We start from the raw sequence: 11,817 nt of genomic DNA, 5'->3' as shown, positions 1-11,817 counted from the left end.
AAAGAGCAATAGCCGGCTTATGGGATCCTGTTCAACTTCCTGTTCAAGGCAGGATGTTGACCCAATAGTCGCCAAATTAAACTGACGTTCTGAAATATAGTGTATCTACTTGTAATCGCTGTTGAAACAATTTATACTCATAATCTGATTAATTAAATGTGAATATAAACTGTACTGTAATTATTATTGTGCAGTTATCAAAAATACATTTGTTCTTAGTAGAGAACTTTTAACAAATTCCTACGCATAGCCTGGTTCCCTGTCCCTGTTTTGCTTCGTTTAATTTACTCTGCGTCACTGCCTCGGCAATGGTGAGACAGGGTACCAGGCTAAATTTTCCACTCATTCGGCAAACCTAATCAGCCGAGGAGTCCCTAATGATGCAGGTGTTAGGCCTACACAGTGCCCCCTAGACATCGCCCGATTTCGTTTCTGGAGATAAACAAAGAAGACGCCATATTACACAAGGTATTAGGTATACGCGATTGCGGTATGGCGTTCTCCATGGTCAAATTATACAGCTGGTACAACGAAACTTATGCGGAAATCGGAGACTGCCGTACAATCTGACCACGTTTTAAAGTTTGTGTATGACAAAGATGCGCAGTTTATAAGGGGAATTGTGTAAGCCTCCATGCGAGACCGGAGCTACAGGTTACTGTAAGTTCATCCCATTTCTTTGAGATTTTTGGAAGAAAGAAAAGTTTTTCTTTAAGTCTTTGCCTTACCAATGACCAAATAAATGGTTGACTACAGTATCTGAAGAAATTTTAAGGAGTTAAATGAATGTCATACAGACCTCTGCCTATGGCTGCTAAATCAAAGCTTTACAGTTTTATGTGAACAGGTGAAGAATTAAAAATATAGGCTATATAGGAGTATGTAAAGAAATGTTGTAACTGTAAATGGAAGTAACTTTTCTCTATTTTGTTCAGTTATAAAGTATGAATTTAGACCCTCCAGCCCCTGCATGGGTTTTAGTTTCAAATTTTTATAGCCATAAAATGACTTGGATTTGTAAAAGGGGTTTTTGAAGAAAAGTAGCTTGCACCCCCATCTTCAATAGAACTCCATTTTTCATAATATTTATTTTTTTTTATCTCTTGAAGAAAAAAAATGTAGAGAAAGTTATTGAGTATATTGTTTCTCCAAGGATGAATCCAGGATATGTCTTTGTACTCTCATGTCATCCAGAACTTGTGAATTTTTTCCTCATTTTCCCATTTATATATATTTTTATTTTAAAAAATTAAATAAGACACTTTCACCTTGTTATGTTATTTTAAAAAGTTGTCCATATAATTTTGAAGCGATATGAGCAAAAATAAATCGATAAAAATAACCTATTGCAGATTTATTAAGAACAGGTGCATGTGGTGGATTTTGATCCGCTCCCGTATAAAACAAAAATGGCGTCGTACAACAGACGCTTCATACTCGTCATAATTTTCGTTAAATCATGCAAGTAGAAAAATTACCATGGATAATTTCGTTTAGTATCATTGCATGCAGGAGAATATTCATTTGATTTGCACCAAAACATGACTGATTCTGTCAGGAAAATGGAAAGCTAGCTGAAAATTCTATGGCATGTCCTGTCGCACGACTGCTTTTTTGTGCGTTTTCAAAGACTTTATATATTAATGGTGAGTTTATTAATTCTAAACAACCTTTTCTTTCTCTGAGACGATTTGGGGTTTGGAAAAATTGTGTAATTTATGTATTTTGCAAAAAATTTACAAATAAATACCGTTTGACAGATTTTTAAACGTAAAAACGAAAATCGGCAATAATGGGTACTCAGCAATAATGGGTGTACTCGCACGTTATATGTTTTATCCTGCCTATGCAATAAATCCAGAACAAACCTCTTTCCGAATTTCTTTGACTGAAAGTGTCTATGCAATGTCTTAATACATAATAATAAATTAATATACAATTTTTTTTCTCTGTCCACAATTTTCAAGTTTCCATGTAAACATGCTTTTTACTTTTAAAATTGATAGTATCAGATAATATAAGTAAAATTCTAGGTGGTTATTTTTTTTTAATTTTTATTATTAGATTACTCTTGGTTCTAACTACATAGTTGAACAGAGTACCTGTGAATGTGTAAATGGGATGGACAAATGTCACCATAAAGCCAGCATTCTTCTCTATGGGTAATTTATATGCAATTTATGTAATATGTAAATTCACTTGGTCTGTTTTAGGTATGCTTTACCAAATTTAATGTTAAATAGAAATTATATCAAAACATGCACACCAATATATATATACCCGGTATATACAAGTGTGCAGTTCACCATGTGACTGTACAATGTAGGTAGCAGGGTACTATTCGTGCCCTGGAACCTCCAAGTCCACTACCTTGGCATATATAAGCATACTTTTACTATAAAATCTAACTTTAGGCCCCAAGACTATAATATAATTTAGTAAATTTATGGAACATGTTGATACAGGTACAAAAATGTCAGCAAAACTGATGTACGCCAGAGTTGGATTACGCATCCAGAGTGCGCCACCTCGTCAAACTAAGACGATGGAAGAACTTTTTCCTGCACCTGACAGGTTTATAAATTACAGGTATGCATTTATTATGACTGTTTCATGAATGGTGCAAAATATTAAAAAATGACAGTACCCCAAAAGTGAAAATATAAAAAATAGAGAAATAGCATATTTTTTATGGGCAATATACACTTTTTTCAATGGATGGAACTGTATCTCTCTGGTCGTCCATCCTAATTTTTTCAGACCAGCAAGCTACAGATCTGCAGCTAGCATGGTATATGTAAAACCATTCAGTGTTGTATTATGCTCCATTTTTCAACTTTTGTCAAAAATTACTAGGGCAACAAATAGGCCAGTCAATGATAGGGACAGGGAGTTCCTATATCAGAAATTGACAACTGTAGGGAGATTTTCAGGTTAATATATCTGGTGTTTTATTTTAGTGTCACATTGTTTACGAGTTTATTTTATTGTTACTTTTTTGAAAATTTATACTGTGATAGGATAGAATGCATATACACACATGTATATATATATATATATATATATATATATACAGTGAAATATCAGTATCTCGAGGTTGAGGGGACCTGGACATGACTTCGAGATATCCGGGGGTTCGAGATATCTTCCAAAGTCGAATCAATAATTTTCCGTTTTTTCTTATGCATCTTCATGCATAAAAATATCCTGTATTACCAAAGATGTAGTCTTTACGGTAAAGATTCAAGCATATTCGCAATAAATATTGAGAAAAACAATGTTAGTGTTTTCTTCATCGTGTATAATTGTAAAACAATTTAATATACATGCCTTATTGCATATACAGCGATTTTACATTTTCCAGGCCATGCTTACGTGGTCAAACGGGATGTAACAATAGCGTTATAGTTGAAGAACCTTCTCCGTAAGCAAAGAAAACGACGAATTTTTGAAACTTTATTTGATGAAATTTAGAGCAAAATGTTATTTAGAGCACAAAAAAAAATCAGTATTTAAACTGTAAACTTGAATACTATTAATAGCTTACATGTATAACATTACGAAGTAATACTAAAGAACATATAGCTTACGAAAATAACAATGCAAATGGCGGTCAAGGTTATCTATTTATACGCAGATTAACATGGATGTAATCAATCACTGCACTGTGCATTACGCACTGCAACTTTTAACTGTTTAAGTTTATATTGAAAAATATTTTGTGTTTTACATGTTTTATGAATTTACGATTTTAATTATACAGATTAAATGCAATATCGGTAATACTGACTGTATTTAATTTCTGAAGTGCTGCGAGAGGTTTTATCGGTCGTAGACTACACCAACACCCAAGCTGTCATACCAATTACCCTGTCACAGATACCCAACATGAGCTTGGGATTAATTAAGATTCCCTCGATTTGGAGGTGTTAATTAATAGCCACTGGCGAGAAAGTGTGAATTCACGACGCCAGGTGTGTTCAGTAGACCGAAAAATTCACTGCACTTCGAGATAAGCCAGGTAAAAGTAGGGCTTTGGACTTTAAATATACTTCGACATAAGCGGGGTATTCGAGATTACCATGTTCGAGATATCAGGTGTTTTTAAATCATATATATAGAGAATACGGCCGGGACCGGCGATTGACTTCGACATAAGCGGGGTATTCGAGATATCCCATATTCGAGATACTGATATTTGCCTGTATATATATATATAAATTCACAAAACACCTAACTAACTCATTACACCCGGACTTTGGACTTCAGATATTTAATGGCTTATTTGACATTGGACTGAAATTCTGACAAGATGTGCAGTCTTTCCATTCTTTTTGCTTTTTTTGTCTTTTACATGTTTAGTTTTGTTCTTGTCTCTTTTGTTTTTGTGTTGACTTTGTTTTAAACTTTTAATTATACATTTTATATACTAGTACTATCAATTTCAATTCAGTGTGAAGTTTTGCATCAAGTCACAATCTTTTTTGACAGATGCATTCAGCGTAAACAATTCATGTGATTGATAAACTCATATTATCAACCTTGACACAGAAATAGTTTGTTGTACAAGCAAACAATCAGGGATTAGAAGAAAGTTCCAGTCGTAAAGCTTGCGGTTAGGAGGCGTATACTATTTACCTTGAACGCATCTGTCAAACTAGAAGATCGTGACGTAATATAAAATTTCAACTCAACTCAGCAGCAACCTTTAGTAAAATGTTTAAATATTATTCACCCTATTTCTCATACATACTTAAAGGAAGTTATTTGTACATTCTTTTCACATGTATACATATTGAAATCCAAAATTTATTTGAAGTAGTAAATAAAATAAGTTTGAAAAAATATTTAACATATATACCAGTATTAAGAATTGGTGATGTAACTGCAATACAGGTTTATTGAGTATTTGTTGTCTTTTTCACTGAGGGTTTAATTTTTTTGTTTAATTAAATCAACAGCAATGCATTGGATACTATCCCCCGAGCCGCCTGTGCCCACACTTGCAGTGCCTCTAGTTGAAGACCTCATCTCTAGCCAGGAATTTATTTCTGCAGAGAATCCAATCGCTTGAGTGAAGCAAAAATTAATGATAAATGAGCAAGAAATCCAACAGGTAAAGACAAATGAGTTGCATAATGAATAGAATGTATTCTGTTTCATTATGAATGTTGTTTAAGTTTTAAGATTTTTGTCATGTTTTAGATTGCCTGTCTTACCACTGGTCAAAAGGAAAATTGCATGTGGTCATCTGTTAGGAAGAATAGATTAACAGCTTCAAACTTTGGTTGTGTTTTGGCAGCGATCAAGAGAAATAGGTATACTGGTAGTTTACATGCCTTTATATGTATATGTAATTATAAATGATACTTGTAAAAGCAGTTAATTATAAAATCAACAAGCTAATTCAGAGAATTCGTGTCCCCGCTTAGGGAAAAAGTCGGCTCCCCTGACTGAATTTGTAGAATTATTAAATGTATACATGTATACTGAAGCAAATAAAATACATGTATGTCAATATGCATATAAAGATTTAAAAAAAAAAAAAAAAAAAAAAAAAAAAAAAGAAAAGGTTCGACCGAGAATCGATCCCGGGACCTCTCACATTTGAGGCGAGAGACATAACCACTAGACCACGGAATCGCTTTATGTATTGTGAAGTATATGCTGAAGTGAAGTCACATACATGTATATATTCATGTTTTCATGTTCGGTATTCTCAAAATTTTACACAATCCATGGTGTCTGATTTATTTAGCCTTTATTAAACAGTTCTAATAGATGTAATAAGAACTTAAAGTCCGCCGAGAACCTGTTTTATACGCAATAACTCTCCTCATGCCCCTGCGCTAAAAATAGCGACATGTAATACTATAAATACTAATAAAACAAACGGGGCGGGGCACTTTGAGAGGGGCGAGAGACGTCCTAGGGAGTTTTGATGTAAAATTACATTGCATAAGCTCAAAATCTTCTTGAAATATCGCCCGGAAATAATAGTATTACACACAGACAGAATGTATAAATTTACGACCTTGAACTTTGACCTTTTGACCTCAAAATCAATAGGGGTCTTTATTAGGCCACAGGGAGTTGTTATATAAAATTTCATTGCAATAGCTCAAAGGGTTCTAGAGATATCGTGTGGAAACGAAAGTGTTTTAACGGACAGAATTTGCTTATTTATGACCTTGACCTTTGACCTTTTGACCTCAAAATCAATAGGGGTCTTCTTTAGTCCATAGGGAGTTGCTATGCTAAATTTCATTGCAAAAGCTCAAAGGGTTCTCGAGATATCGTGTGGAAACGAAAGCGTTACAGACAGACAGAAAGACGGACGGACGGACAGACGGACGGACAAACCCAAATTAATATCCCCCACTTTTCAAGCGGGGGACAAAATATTGAAAGTTTGCTCCTTATATAACAGATATCCTGTCTCCTTATACAAAAGATTATGCTCAGCTTATGATCTGTCAAAGAAGGATGCCATTATTTGGGGGACGTGCAATGAAAAAGTCGCAATTGAAAAGTATAGAACTTTTGGGGATGCAGTTGTAGAGCCAACAGGTTGGTACATTTCTTTCCTCAGCAAAATTTCAATTTCTTTAAAGCAAATAAAAATTGATGATAAATAAAAATTTTTCTTGAGCTAATTTATTTAAAATTCAGTTATTAAACTGAAGTTGAAGATAATGAATATAAATATACTGTTTGTATATTCTATTTATAACAAGTCATCAATGCATAAGAAAATCAGAGTGTTGCATATTAATGCTATTTTGAAACTTTATAATACTGTTCATATTAGGTATCTAGCTACACTGTAATGGGGTTCTTGGGTCAAGCCCCGATGGACTCATTCGTCGTCCTGCTGCATTCGGATTCAGCTATCAGAATCCAGGACTCGCTGACATATTAGAGATGTCAAACGTTAAGCCAGAAATACTGGAGGTGAAATGCCCCTTTTCAGCAAAGAATATGACAATTCCAGAAGCTATTGAAAAAGTACACGGTTTCTGCCTAGGTAATAATAGTGTGTATGTATTTGTTTGAATACGTTTCATGTACTGAGATATTACTTTAAATAATTCCAATATATTAGTTTGGATAAATTTAAGTACAATTTAGCAATTGTTAAAAAAGTTTTTTCCTTCTGTTGTAATGTTAGTCCTCAAGGCAGATGATTTGCCTTCTCACTTTATTATACAGTAAGGAACAAAATACTTATACATGTAATGCCCTGTTCACACGACAAGTTTAATTCGCAGTAAATTAATGCGAAGTAAACTAATGCGAATCAAACTAATGCGAATTAAATTGCGTTCACACGACAGCTAATGCGAAGTAAACTAATGCGAATTAAAATTTTACTTCAACAGTCAGGCGTGAGGAAGGCTATTATGACGTCATTTGCAAATCACGTCACCTTATGCAGAAGGAAATGCATTTGACATCATGCCACAGTGTCTGGAGACATATTTTAATGATTAACACATTTTTTCTTAGTTTTTCACTCAAAAATAGCACAAGTACTCAAAGCTGACCACCGACATGACGCATTTTACTTAATTTTGCCATTACGCATGCTCCAAAATTTAATTCGAATTAGCTTCGCTTAGCGTTCACACGGAGCTAATGCGAAGTAATTTAATGCGCAGTAAACTAATGCGAAGTAAACTAATTCGCATTAACTTCTCCGTGTGAACGCTAAGCGAAGCTAATTCGCAGTAACTTTACGTTTAATTCGAATTAAACTCTCCGTGTGAACAGGGCATAAATATTTATTAGTTAAATAGTTTTGTCTTATATTAATGATTGAGGCACCAATGAAAATTCTTATTCTTTAAAAATCTTCAACATATATATTTTTTTCATATAGAGGTTCAGGATTTTAATGGAGTCAAGTCCTTCAAGCTATGAGAGAACCACCAATACTATGATCAAGTGCAAGGACAGCTTCATATAATTGGGAAATCCTTGTGTGATTTTATGGTCTGGACACCAAAAGACTGTGCGATTGTGAGAATTAACAAAGACATCAATTGGGAGATCAACATATCTGTTTTGACAGACTTTTATTTCTGTAAATTTCTCCCGTATTTACAACAGCTATAAGATATAACATTAAACATGGTGAAAACATTTTAATTTTAATATCTTAGTTATCTACACTTGCAAAATTCTGAGCAATTTCCTGCATAAGGGGATCCTGAAAATTGACTAAAACACAGCATAATTGAAAGACTTTTGTAGAAATATATCTAAATTGCTGCGGAACATGCCTTGAAATTTCATAATTCTTTTTTGTCCACGAGTTTCCTCTCTGGTCCCTTGCACATTCGTCATGAAATTATGGGGATGTAATGATTAGGTTCTTTAATTGTGCTCATTGGATTTAAAAATTCGAAGCTTTTATTAGTTTCCATGGAAAGGGGGGAAAAGTCAAAATTCTTGAACTTCGATTTTTAAATCAAAGTACTGAAAGTACAGATAGGTTTGATGGTTGTCCAAGTTTGAGTTCTAGAAAAATGTCCATCCAATTGAGCTAAAACCTTTTTAAGGCTAATAGGCATGTTGTGTAGATGTATGGAACAAAGGTCATTTTGTGTGCATACGCATTTACGTGCGGATGCGTGCAACATTAAATGACTTGTATACTGAATATTGCTTTAACTTTTACACTTTTTTGATGAAATGCTCATTTCATAAGGATATTATATAAGGATATATTAATAGTGTAGATAATATGACATTGTCAGATTAGCACGAAATGATGTGCATGCACGTGCACTTTGCTGTGATTGGCTGAAACAAAAATTTTAATATCTCTTTCTTTTTTGATGAAATACATTGAAATTTTAAATAAGTCATGCATTACGACAAGTCATGCATTACTACAATATGATATATAACAATAATCATGAAAACATGTGCATGCATGTGCACTGCAATCTGATTGGCTAAAACTTTAAATGGCTATAACTACTCTAGTTTTGAACCAAACAGGATGGGATTTATAACTTGCATATGCATGCACATGCGCTTACATGTAGCTCCGATTTTAAAATCAAAGTACCGAAAGGACTGATACGAGTTGATGGTTGTCCAAGCTTAGCTAATGGGCATAGTATTACTGATGACAAAATGAAAATTCTCCAGTTCGGGAAACATACGCTATTGCTTGCAATAGCAGACTTTCTAGTCATTATGTCGTCCCGAACGAAGTTGGGGATGACATATTACGATTGTATGCATGTTTAAATACATCCTCAGTGTATCAGTAATATGATCATTTTTCTGCTAACTGTTGTTGTTGAAACGCAGGTAACAAAATTCGATGATAATCAGCATGCACAAAATTTTGCTGGCTAACTGTGACCTCTTAGCTTCGGACGTAGGAAATATTGATCCTTAGTAGTGCCTGACGCAATGGCATAAGGCAAGTAAAAAAATGCTCAATAACAATAAAGAACAAGTATATAAAGCTCAAAAATAAAAAGATAAAATCACCCTTATACTTCATCAAAGTTAAACCTATTGTTCTTATATAAAATTTAATGATGCTTTTTCATGCGCTGCATCTAATAATTCCTTATATCATTCATACTTTAACTGAAACCTGTTCTTTTCAACTGTGTGCTGTTCTTAAGCCCGGCTTTCAGTACTTTCAGTACTTTGATTCACATTGCTGCTGCAACCCACTTGTATACAAAAGTGTTCACAGAGGAAAATATTACGCAGATGGAAAGGTGGCAGTTGGGCGCCAGGGCTGTGTATTGAGCAAAAAATTTCGATACGATACGATACAATATTTTTTTTTTTGCTAAAGATATATGCGATATATTGGATTCTATTACAAGTCAATCATAAAAGGCTTATAAATCATTTTACGTATGAATTTCATAAAAATTAAGTGTTTCATTGTCATTACAACTTACACCTCAAATTAAAAATTTTAATGACTATCAAATCAAAACTTTTAATGACTGTAAGATCAATATTTTACATTAAAATTGTCTATGCTTTAGTAATAATTCTAAAAACTGTGTTATTGCCTTAAAAAAAAGAATTAAATGATTATTGAACAGATTTAATTAAAAAAAAAAAACCATATGAGAGGCGGGGTTATCATTTAGTGAGCTCATTGCTCACAGTACCTCTAGTTTACTTTTTGATCTGATACGTATTTTAGGTTTACCATAGCAAAACATTGACATTGCTAATTTATTCCTACCTATGACATGAGATATGGCGGCTTCTGAAAAACATTAGCTACCATGAGTTTTTTCCTCTTTATACATTAACGTAAAACAATATATAGCAAAACATATGGACATAATGGGAGGTGGGGGTATCATTTAGTGAGCTCATTGCTCACAGTACCTCTAGTTAAAGATATTTTCTGATATCAAAAAAATATTTTTTCATATCAAAAATTCGATTTTTTAAATATCAGAAATTCGATTTTTTATATCAGAAAATAATTCTTTTTTTTTTAATCGAATTTCTGATACTGTATCAGAAAATCCCTTTGTGATATCAAAAATTTTAATTTCTGATATTTCAAAAATGATTTTGTGATATCACAAATTCAGCTGGATATTTTGATATCACAAGATCCTTTTTTAAAAATCAGAAATTCTACTATTATATATTCTTTAGGCTGATGCAGGTAATAAATTCTCCCTGGTCAAGATTGTGTTCATATTAAGTAGGTCATTCTCTGTGTTTGGATTCTGTCATTTTTCTCATGAATTTGTGGAAAGTCAAACCTGTAAATAAAACAAAATGAGTTTAACAAGTATTAGTTTTATGATGAAAAGAAAGACAATTCTAAAACTAACTGAAAGTTTTAATTAGTTACTCTATAATTTATTAAATTTTCTTTGGAATCTTTTGCTAATGATATTCACAACTGAAAAGGCCACAAAACTTATTCGGAATATCGTAAGTTTTGTAACTTGTCAGCATTGTAAATTAATGCATTTAATAATTTATGTATATTTTTTCTATATTTCTAAATTTATATATACGATATGCTAAAGCACACAAATATTTAGGCTAAACTGAAACATGGTGATTTTCTTTTCAGATTTAAGGGAGGCGTAGAAATTATTGCTGTAACACGTATTTGTAAGGATGACAGCATCTGATACTTCTGTAATGGAGAAACAGTGATCATAGAGCGATGATAAAATATAAACCACCAATCATTAAATGACACGTACAGCCTACACACGGATCAAAGACACCTAAAATTTTCAAGTTCTGGTCAGTGTTTCTGTTCAAAGAAATCTTACTCACTTCTTTATGAAAGTACTCACATTAATTGACTGATTTAACAAAGATTTAAGAAATCTTTTTAATTAGATATTCACTTTTATTTGTTTCCTTAATATGTACTGTGATGACCTTTTAATGAACAGAAAAATTATTTTTTACTTGGTATCGTATGTTATCGTATGTTTTATATGTTAGGAAGAAAAATGGCCTGGGAATGATTTTTCATATCTATAGAAATTTCATAGTGGATGATGCGAGATGCATACTGTTTTTAATATTGTAAGAAAAGAAAATCTGAAAACACATACAGAATAGTGTCTTCCCATAAATTTTTATTAAAATAGAAAATTTGAAATAGTCATAACACCAAATTTTCGATTTTAGTAAAAATTAGTGGAAAGACAATAGTATACAATTATTTAAAGGTCCTTTGACACAGATTTGAAGTGAATATTTTCTCTATAATATTACGACTTATATATTTTAATAGCATTTCACACAAAAATTGATTAAAAATCTTCTTTCATATAA

At 32.8% G+C, this 11,817-nt stretch overlaps 2 long non-coding RNA genes across 2 annotated transcripts; both read left to right on the top strand.

Moving 5' to 3' along the window:
- The first annotated feature begins 430 nt into the window (after positions 1 to 430).
- Positions 431 to 5,343, top strand: LOC134239519 (uncharacterized). Its single transcript, XR_009986236.1, has 5 exons — positions 431 to 660; positions 2,065 to 2,162; positions 2,466 to 2,589; positions 4,962 to 5,116; positions 5,206 to 5,343. It is a non-coding gene; the product is annotated as an uncharacterized LOC134239519 (long non-coding RNA).
- A 1,265-nt stretch (positions 5,344 to 6,608) lies between these two features.
- LOC134239520 (uncharacterized) lies at positions 6,609 to 8,151 on the top strand. Its single transcript, XR_009986237.1, has 2 exons — positions 6,609 to 7,040; positions 7,883 to 8,151. It is a non-coding gene; the product is annotated as an uncharacterized LOC134239520 (long non-coding RNA).
- The last annotated feature ends 3,666 nt before the right edge of the window (positions 8,152 to 11,817 follow it).

The sequence above is a fragment of the Saccostrea cucullata genome, unplaced genomic scaffold, assembly GCF_032062105.1.
Source record: "Saccostrea cucullata isolate Sc308-1 unplaced genomic scaffold, CSIRO_AGI_Scuc_v1 ctg3096, whole genome shotgun sequence".
NCBI lineage: Eukaryota > Metazoa > Mollusca > Bivalvia > Ostreida > Ostreidae > Saccostrea > Saccostrea cuccullata.
The sequence above is the reverse complement of the archived record's forward strand: the minus strand, read 5'-3'. Positions and strand labels throughout refer to the sequence as shown.